Raw genomic sequence first — 9,726 nt, 5'->3', positions numbered from 1 at the left:
ATGGGGCAGCCCAAACATCTTATGCAGATGCAGGCCTTCAGCTGGGACTAGAGAGCATTGGGGTTCCTGCCACTTGGACTTGGATCCCTAAATGCAATAATCTCTTTGGCTGGAGGAAAGCCTTGCTCAAGTGAGAAAGCAGAAAGATCAGAGAGGGTGCTTGGGAAGGTCTCCTGTCGTACAGAGCTGTCAGCACCTGTGAGGTGAGAGCGAGCCCGGCCTTGCCTGGGCTGGAGCCCCAGCTGAGCCCCGGCAGAGGCAGGGTGGAAGGAGGCCCTTGGAGCTGCAAGAGGCAGCAGCCGGGCCCTGGGTGGCTCTTCCTGGGAGCGGGCGAATCCTCCGCCCTCAGAGCCCAGGTGGCAGCTGGCTGCTGCCAAGGGGAAATGCAGCCGTGCTGGGCACAACCCAGCCTGGAGGTATTTGCCGTCTGCAGTGTACCCAGGAGCAGAGAAAGGCCAAGGGCAGCCGAGGGCCAGCAGCAAAGGCCAGCAGTGTGTGCAGCACTCTGGGCACCAGGGCAGGGAGCCGGGCTGCTCGACAGGCTGGAGCACAGGGCAGCCTCCTTCAGGCCCAGCACTTGTGCCAGGGGATGCGAGGCCAGCGTGAGGCAGGGACAGCTTGGCAGGGCCAATCTGCAGGAGCCAGCGCCTCACGCAGCTCTGGGAGGAAGCGCCTGCAACCCTGCAGTTCTGCACTGAGCCAGAGCAAAGGTGTGACATGCGGAGTGTTTGGCAGAAATATGCAGGCCCACCAGGCCAGCCTGCTTTGTGCTCTCTGGTGCACAGCAAGGGCTGTGCAATGCAGCTCTGAGCTGGTGGGAGAGAGGCACATCAGGGATTTGCCTGAGGCTTGTGCTTGAGGAGTGAACTGATTTGGCAGGGGGCAGAAGGGTTTCAGTAGGCAATTTGTGTTTTCTTCATTAATTTCTGAAAAAAAGTCATAATGTGTTGCACACAGGTAGAGTTATTAGAAAAGAAAGGCCTTATAAAATCAGGCCTTCCTATTGGTATGTTTGCCCAGTTATCCCATCATAAAAAACCCAAACAATATTAAAAGTAGTAGCAATTTTAATTTATTATTTAAAAAAAAATATAAAATTGGTTACAATATCATTTGATTAAAATAAGGGAGAATTTGGTTCCAATAATAGCACATAAGCAAAAGATAACCACGGGGTGTGGAGTGCAGGTCTCTGGGACCCTTGCCAAATCACGTACGAGCTTGCCAAGTGAAGATTCTTCCTTATATGCCATCTGTCAATGCCATCTCCTCCCATTTTCGATTCAGCACACTTCTACCTCCGCCCTCATCATCTTTACCACGTATGTGCCACCACTCAGTTTGGTGGTCGCACAGGTCTTTGGGGGTCATCTGAGGAAGATTTTGTAGTCTTCCTCTTTGTCCTTTAATTCACCTTTGCATTACACATCCCCACCAAGCCAATACAATGTAAGCCAAAACTAATAAAATTACTGCATTTAGGCATCAAGGAAAAAAATCCCTTATAATTAGCATTTTCCTGGGACACAAGCAGAGAGTCCCTTCTTTGCTAATTTTTAGCAACCATGATCTCATGCTTTCCTCCTGTTCCTGAACATCTGCCAAGAGGGGCAGGAGGAGGTAGAGCCCCTCCTCTCCCTTTTTTTTTGGCATTACAACTTTTAACTGTTTTAATATTTCCAAATATTAATTACCGTATCAAAATTGATTCTTGTTTCAATTTTTATCAGCACGAATCATACCTATTTACCACACTATGGTAAATTCCCAGCTGTCCTGTTGCATCTTCTACATGCAGCCAGCCAGCTAACTTCCCATGGGAATAGTCATGAGTGCAGTTAGCAAAACAAGCTATTGTGCTAAGAAAACTGTTTGCATCTGTAATAAACAAGAAACCTGTCCATGAGCGTCCAAGAAAAAAAATGTAATCACCTGAGTAAGAGTGAGTCTTAGAAAGTGTGAGTCTTAGCATGTACACACTAACACCTTCTAAGCAATAAATTGTGTGGCAAGGAAACTACCAGCCAGTTGGAGTTGAACACGAGGTCTGTGAAAACCATATAAAAATGAGTTATGTGAATAAAGAATTGGCTTTCCCTGCATGAAGAAACTGAGTCCCAGCTGCTTTATTGACACAGCAATGTGGCTTCACTCAGCAAGAGCACTTGCAGGGTGTATTGATGAAACACTTGTGTTTGATTCCCAGAATAGGATGGAGAGGCATTAAGTCCAACAAACAGGGCATAGTCTTTTCAATTCCTTTAGCTTTAACAGGAGTGCTGAACCATGTATTCCCCCACTGCAGTACTTACTGTGTGCAAGTGGCTGTCTTGGCCTTGAGAATAAGGAGAGTGGTCCTGCTAAGAAGGTAGCTGGAATGCATTCAAGGGGAAGAAAGTGTTTTTAGGAGGCTCTTGACCTCCAAAGGAGAATTTGAGGAATGGGAATATTTCCCAAATGACTGTGTCAGGAACTGGAGTTGTGTCCCAGACCCTGCCATTTTTGATCCATGTTTGAGCAGGTTGACAAGACAATGAAGAAAAGTGTCTTGTTTAAGAGGTGGGACCTTGAGCCTTGAAAGAGAAACAATGGATCGGTCAATGGGTGGGCAGTCAAGCTTTGGAAGGAGAGCAATGCACAGTAGAGCCCCTGGTGGCAGGGAGTCATGGAGTCATCCTGAGCCATCATCTCACATGCCAGGCATGGGGAAATTCCACTCCTGAGCAGGAGATACAAGACCTAGTTCTGGGCTGGAGATTTGAGAAGGACGAGGTGCGTACCCTTTTGATCAAGGGGATGTCCTGCAAGTGCGCTGCCTACCTGCCCCTGCTGCTGAGCACCAAGCTCCAGCTCCTTCTCCTGTTCAGTTGATTTTTGGGAATCCAGAGGTCAGTATGTATTATATGCTACTGCAAGTAATGGAATGAATTTGCTTTGCAAGCCCAGTTTTGTCCTGGGTTATTTTGTGCATGGGTCACCTGAACCTGTGACAATGACCAGCAGGGATCTACAGGGCACTCCTACTCTGATGTCAATAAATTCTGAGAAGTGACTGAAATATGTCAATAAATTGGAGGTAATGTTTAGCCTGTGAGTTTCAGCAAAGTATTGAATATGTCTTAGTTCCATGGATACAAACTACTAGGTGAGATTGCTGGGTGTGCATGACTTAGGGAAGTTACTCCCTGTGCACCCAGCAATGAAATCAAGTAATGCCTCCTTTCTAACCCTGAGCTGGCAGCAGGGATCAGGCCCTGCTTGGTCACTTTCATTTTGACAACTTCTGTTAGCAGGGAAGAAAGGTCCAAATGAAACCTTCTCCAGCTGTTTTCCTCTGGTTGATCTTTTTAGGCACCAAAGCTCTGTGCCACGGGGGGCCTGGGTGTGTGCAGAGCAATGCAGCCCCCACAAAGCCCTTGGTTTCCCCACAAGTTGCCAGTTTTACTGCTTCCAAAGGGCAAGAAAGGTAGAGATGTACATCCACAGGAGTCCTGGCCATGTCCAAAAAAGGTGGAAATACGTGGGGAGATTTGTTAGCAATGATTTCAGCTGTTATGCCAACCCAGTGCCTTCTTTCTTGCTTCTGTGCATTATAGGTGAGTAATGTAATAGTTGGCTCTCACAATTAAGATATAGATATTATGTGGATAGATATTCTGTTCAAATGTAAAGTGCTGTTATTGTAATATGTCCTCTCATAGTCCTCTTTCTTTTCCCCCTTGTAATAGCCTTGGTAGTCAGGGCATTTGGGAGGGCTGGCTTGTGACCAGCAGGCGGGGTGTAACAACACCTGACCTCCAATCAAGATGCAAGAAATTAATCTCCACCACTGGACGGCAGAGAAAGAGTTGACTGAAAAAACATTGGGAGGGGCTAAGGGTATGAAAAGCAGAGCATCCCTTTTGTAGATGAGCATGTGGCTGCTAATCATGGAGACTTTCCAGTGCTCCAATCTTTCCTTATACAGCCTTTTCTTAAGGTTTAATAAACCTTTAAAAAGTTAAAAGAAAGATAATTTCTCAGATGGGCAATGCTTTGGGCCATTTTCTTGGTCTTGTTTCCTTTGCTTGGGTGCCATCTGAGTGCTCAGTTGGGGTACAGGCTGTAGGTGCTTTGTGCACTCCTGGAGTTCCTGTTGGATCCCTTGAAAGACAGGGTTTGGCCCGCAAGGGGAATTTGTGCTGCTTTGTGACAGAGGAGAACTTCCCAGGCTCTTTTGTGTTTCCTGTAGGGAAGGTTGGTTATTGCTTGGCATAAATTTACAGACCAACATGGAACGTTTGCTTTGTGATGTCAGGGCATGTTTGCCACCTTGTCGTAGTGACATCAGAAGGTTACCCTGGTGCATGGAAGGCCTGAGTGTCAGAGCAGTCCTAGCACTTGCTCAGTTCAGGAGAATCCTCCTGATTGAGGAAATTGTCAGTGGGCTGTTGCACACCAACAGGAGCCTTGCTTTTTCCAGTGTGTGAGCACAGCCTGCAAACTTGCAGGACAGTGTTAAAATGATTGAGGGAATTGCTCCTTTGCTTTTCGCTGCCTATGGAATTACCTATGGTGCCTATTTTGTAGCACATTTCACACGTAAGTAGATGTTTCCTCTCTTCTTAGGTTAGGGTGTATCCTAACCTGGCTTTTGTATGTCTTCCTTCTCTTTCTTAGTAACTGAGTTTCTGGTTTTGAAACAGAAAGAGCATTAGGATACCACTGTTTTGGTAAAGCTCCTGTCAAGGCGTTCATCTTAAAAATGGGTGTCTGCAGCCACAGGGGCAGCATTTGCAGGGGAACCTGCAGGGCTTCCGATGGCTCCATGGGAGAGTCTGTGGCAGCAGAGTCTGTCATTTCCTCAGTTTGCTGGGACAAGCAAGACATCTTTGAAAATGCAGACTGGCAGACCTTCAGGGAAGGCTGAATAGTTGGACTAGGACTACTGTTGTAATGTAGCTTAGGATTTTGCGCTCTGCTAGTGTAAGGAAGGCTACTGTGATTAAGTTTGGGAGGGCATAGGAGCAGGCTATGATGAGGTTAATAATGAGGGTGGTTTTGGTTAAGCTAGGGAGAGGATTGGAACCTCTGAGTTAAAGGACTGAAGTCTTTTGCATTTTCCGAGCTCTGCCACGCTAGCTGGTGCTTTTCTTGGACGTGGTGGGGTGTAATAGCCTTTTGTAATTTAATTGTTTTCATTACTTAAGGTGAAGGCTTGCTTCTGGTATTGGCCTCCCTTTTCCTATCCTTTCATACTGGGAAGAGTTCATCATAGATAGAAACCGACCTGGATTGTGCCAGAACTCAGATCACGTAGGACTGTTAATCGTTGAACAAACGAACCCTTAGTAGCAGCTGCACCACTACGATGTCCTGATCCAACATCGAGGTCGTAAACCTCCTCGTTGATACGGACTCTCAGAGGACATTGCGCTGTTATCCCTGGGGTAGCTTGGTCCATCGATCAATTGTATTGGGTCTGGATGCTATTAGCACGTTGAGGGGTTGCTCTTAGTCCAGAGGTGTGGTCTAATTTTTGGAGGTTTTGTTTTGCTCCAAGGTCGCCCCAAACGAAAAAACACAGACCAGAAGCTTATGTGTCAGTGAAGCCAGTAGGTGAGTATGTATTTTAAGGTGGTTGCTGGTTTTGAAGTTCCACAGGGTCTTCTTGTCTTACAGGTTTATCCCTGCTTTTGTACAGGGAGATCAATTTCACTGATTGCTGGTAAGAGACAATTAGGACCTCGTTTAGCCATTCATACTAGTCTCGATTTGTGGGACAATTGATTCCACTGCCTTCGCACGGTTAGGATACCGCGGCCGTTGAACGTGAGTCACCGGGCAGGCATCACCTTCAAAACTTGTTTTGCATTTGCTGAAGGCTATGCTTTTGGTAAACAGTCGGGCCTTGACGGGTTTGCCTAATTCCTTTTACAGGTTTTAATCTTTCTTAATCTTTCTCCTCTGTCAGGTTAACAAGATACTTATTACTGTGTTTGTTTGATTTGTCATATATTGGCGACTTGTTCATAATGTACAGATGTAAGCTTGCATCGTAGAGGGAGGACCCTAGTTACTCATTCTAGCATTATTTCTCCTATTTGAATAAAGGTCAGCCTGTTAATGGGGAGGGAGTCATAAAGTTCTTATATTTTTGTAATGTAGAGCTTTAACGCACTCTTTGTTGATGGCTGCTTGAGGGCCCACAATGCAGTTGGAAAAACCAGTATTTATCTGCTCGTAGAGATTGTAGTCTTTTTTAAAGGAGCTGTACCTCCTTTAAATGGCCCTTAATTCGATTCATTAGGGTTTGTAGGTTTTCCTTGGAGAAGAATTAAGAGTGAACTTAGATTCGTTTCACAGGCAACTAGCTATCACCCAGCTCAATTGGCTTTTCACCTCCACTGACAAGTCATCCCACTCTTTTGCCACAGAGACGGGTTCACTCAATAATAGCTGCTCGTAAGTAGCTCGCTTGGGTTTCGGGGTAGCAAACTTAAATTCATTTTGCATTATTTTTCTTGCTAGACCATGATGCAAAAGGTACAAGGGTTGATCTTTGCTGTTTATAGCTTAGTTTTCATTATTATTTCATGTTTCCCTTACGGTACGTGGTCTCTATCGCGCCAGTGGTGTCTTTTCTATTGCCTATACTGGGAACAGTGAATGCTTTAGTTGGGTGTGGGGGAGTAGCTTTGTTATTCCAGATCATGTCGATTGGGCTAGAGTTTGGCATCAAGACAATCTGGTGTTAGCAGACATTTTTCAGGTGTAAGTTCAATGCTTTTGCTTAAGCTACGTCTTGGTAGCCTAAGTGCACCTTCTGGTACACTGACCTTGTTACAACTTACATCATCTTTGGCTAAATAGCTTATTAGTTCATTGAGGGGGGGGGGGGGGGGGCGCCTGCGAGGAGGGTGACGGGCGGTATGTATGTGCCCCAGGGCCAGCTTGAAGAGGGCTCCATTGTCCCACTCTACTGCTAAATCCACCTTCCAGGGGTTATTTCATACCCCTTTGCCGCTATGTTCTAACTTAGAAAATGTAGCCCATTGCTACCATTCCATAGGCTATACCTTGACCTGTCTCATTAGCGTGGTGGGGCTATTGAACTCACTATTGAGCTTTCAGGGGAGGCGGGCTGGTGACAGCAGTATGTAGGCTGTTTTGGCAAGGAATGGTCAGACATATCGTGGATCATCGATTACAGAAGAGGCTCCTCTAGGTGGCTTTGGGGCACCGCCAAGTCCTTAGAGTTTTACGCGTTGGTGCTTAAAGCATCAGGCGGATGCTTTAGTAGTAGGTGTAAGCATCAAGATTTAGGGCCAGGCATAGTGGGGTATCTAATCCCAGTTTGGGCCCTGGCTTTCGTGGAGTTCAATTAATCATTGTTCTAAGATCTTCTTTGATGGGGAGGCCTTTTTGGCATCTTGGGCTTGTGACAACTCAGTTGCTTTTTAATCTTAGCTACTTGGATAGCATGTGACCACTCTTTATGCCATTTTAAAGTTAATTTGGGTCTCCTGTATGACTGTGGTGGCTGGCACAGGATTTGCCAACCCTGGATTTGCTATGGCTAAGTCAAGTTTACACTCATTGCCTAATATTAACTACTGCTGATTATCCGTGGGGGTGGGGCAATTGCAAGGTATCTTGGGCTACGGTTGTGGTGAGCCTGATGTCCGCTCCTATCTCCCTGATTGAGGTGTTCAGGGCATCTACACTGGAGCACGGATACTTGCATGTATATACCTAGCAAAAACTAACAGTAAGGTTAGGACTAAGTCTTTTGTCCTTGGGTGTGTGTGGCAGCCATCTTGACATCTTCAGTGTCATGCTTTCTATAAGCTACAAGGACATGAAATTTGGTGGATAGTTGGTTGATGGTTTGTCATCATGGCTTGTGGTTTTGTTTGGTTTTTGGAGAGGGACTAGCTTTGGGATTAATATTATGTTTGTTTGGGGGTGGTTAGGGGAGTGATGATGGTGGCTGGTTATTATTTTTGACAGTAGGGAATATCTCTATATTTAGAGTTAAAGTTAATTGAAAGTGTATTAATGGTAAGTAGTTTGGACAATGTAGGGATATGTGGCTTAGTTTTTTTTTAAAAAGATGTCTAGATAAAATGTTAATTCCTAGTGAATGATAAAATAATTAATATGTCTGGCAACCATTACACTATCTGTTGTCTAGAGGTAGGTAGAGCGCCCTCCATGAATGGGGTCAAAGTGCATCAGTGCCAAGTTTGCGACAACCTTATCCGTTAGATCATGACATTCTGGGTTTTTGGGGATTCATATGCTTGACGGTCATGTGATGGACATGTCAAGAGGAAGATAACACCTGCTCTGCACTTGAGGGGCTTATTGAAGAGACGCTAAAAGAAAACAAGTGCAAGAGGTCGGTATGCCGAGGTAATGAAGTTAGGGAGGAGTATTCAACCGACCACTTGTATCTGTGAAGGGCAAGGAGGAAGGAATGAAGCAAGTTATGATCCTGAAGTTACAACCAATAGTGCAAAAGAGCAAGTATAGGAGAGGTATGTGCTTGAGGGCAATAAACTAAAGTACATATGATGTTGAGTAGCTCAGTTCTCGTGAGAAGCGCGATCAAAAGATAACCATGTCTGGCTTGGGAGTGCTTGAAGGCTGTTGGCTGAGAATTTTACCTAGGAGGTGGGCAAATCCTGTAGACTAGGGGAATTCAAATGTGTACTGGGACATTCCTCGTTCTCTAGGTTGGATATTGTGTACATTAGTTAAGATCCTGGGTCTTTGGGTGACACTTGCGGCTTGGCCTTGGGTAGAAATACTTAGGTTGTATGGTACCTGAAGCAAGAATGTGCCTGGTAGGTAGGCTGGCCGAATACCTCCGTTTGGGTTTTTGGTGGAAGAGCTTGACATGTAATGTGGATTATCCTACATTTCATGAGCTGTCTGATGGGGCAGAGAGTGCGATGCATTATTATACATACCCTGAAAGCAAGAAGAAAACGTGCTGGGGGGGGGGGGGGGGGGGTAAGGGGATAGGGGAGGGAATGAAGGACGTATTTAGGTGTTCTTATAGTTAAACTTTGTAACGACGGCTTTTCAGGCCGTAAATCTCAGAGGGAGGCCAAGCGGGAATTTATGATAGAATCTGTTTTGTTTTTCGGGCTGTGTTTTGTTCTAGGGCGTTGGCGGTTGCATCTAACCTGTCTCCTTACTATGGGGTGTTGGGGCTGGTCGTAGCAGTGGTTGCGGGGTGCAGCTGACTAGTGAGTTTGGGGGTTCCTTTTGTTTCTTTGGTACTTGTTATGGTTTATTTAGGGGGAATGTTGGTAGTGTTTGTGTATTCAGTGTTGCTGGCAGCGGATCCTTATCCGGAGACTTGGGGTAGCTGGGGTGTTGTTGGTTATGGTTTTGGGACGGGGTTGGTTGTCATGGTGGAGCTTGTTATAGGGGGTGTGTTGGTGTTGTTGACGGACGAGGGAATGGTGAATAGTGGGGATTTGTTGTCGGTCCGGTTGGATTTCAGTGGCGTGGCTGTGTTGTATTCAGAGGGGGTGGGATTGCTTTTGATTCGGGGGTGAAGGTTGTTGTTGACTTTGTTTATGGTGTTGGAGCTTGTGCGGGGGTTGTCTCGGGAGGGCAATTCGAGCTCTTTAGCGGTAGGGTCAGGAAGTAGTTTAGTTAAAAATGCCAGGTTTGGGAATTGGAGCAGAGGGTTTGAGTCCTTTCTTCCTGAGGTGGGTGGTGGGGTAA

The sequence above is a fragment of the Melospiza georgiana genome, chromosome 32 (genome assembly GCF_028018845.1).
Source record: "Melospiza georgiana isolate bMelGeo1 chromosome 32, bMelGeo1.pri, whole genome shotgun sequence".
Lineage (NCBI taxonomy): Eukaryota > Metazoa > Chordata > Aves > Passeriformes > Passerellidae > Melospiza > Melospiza georgiana.
This window is presented reverse-complemented; position numbering follows the sequence as displayed.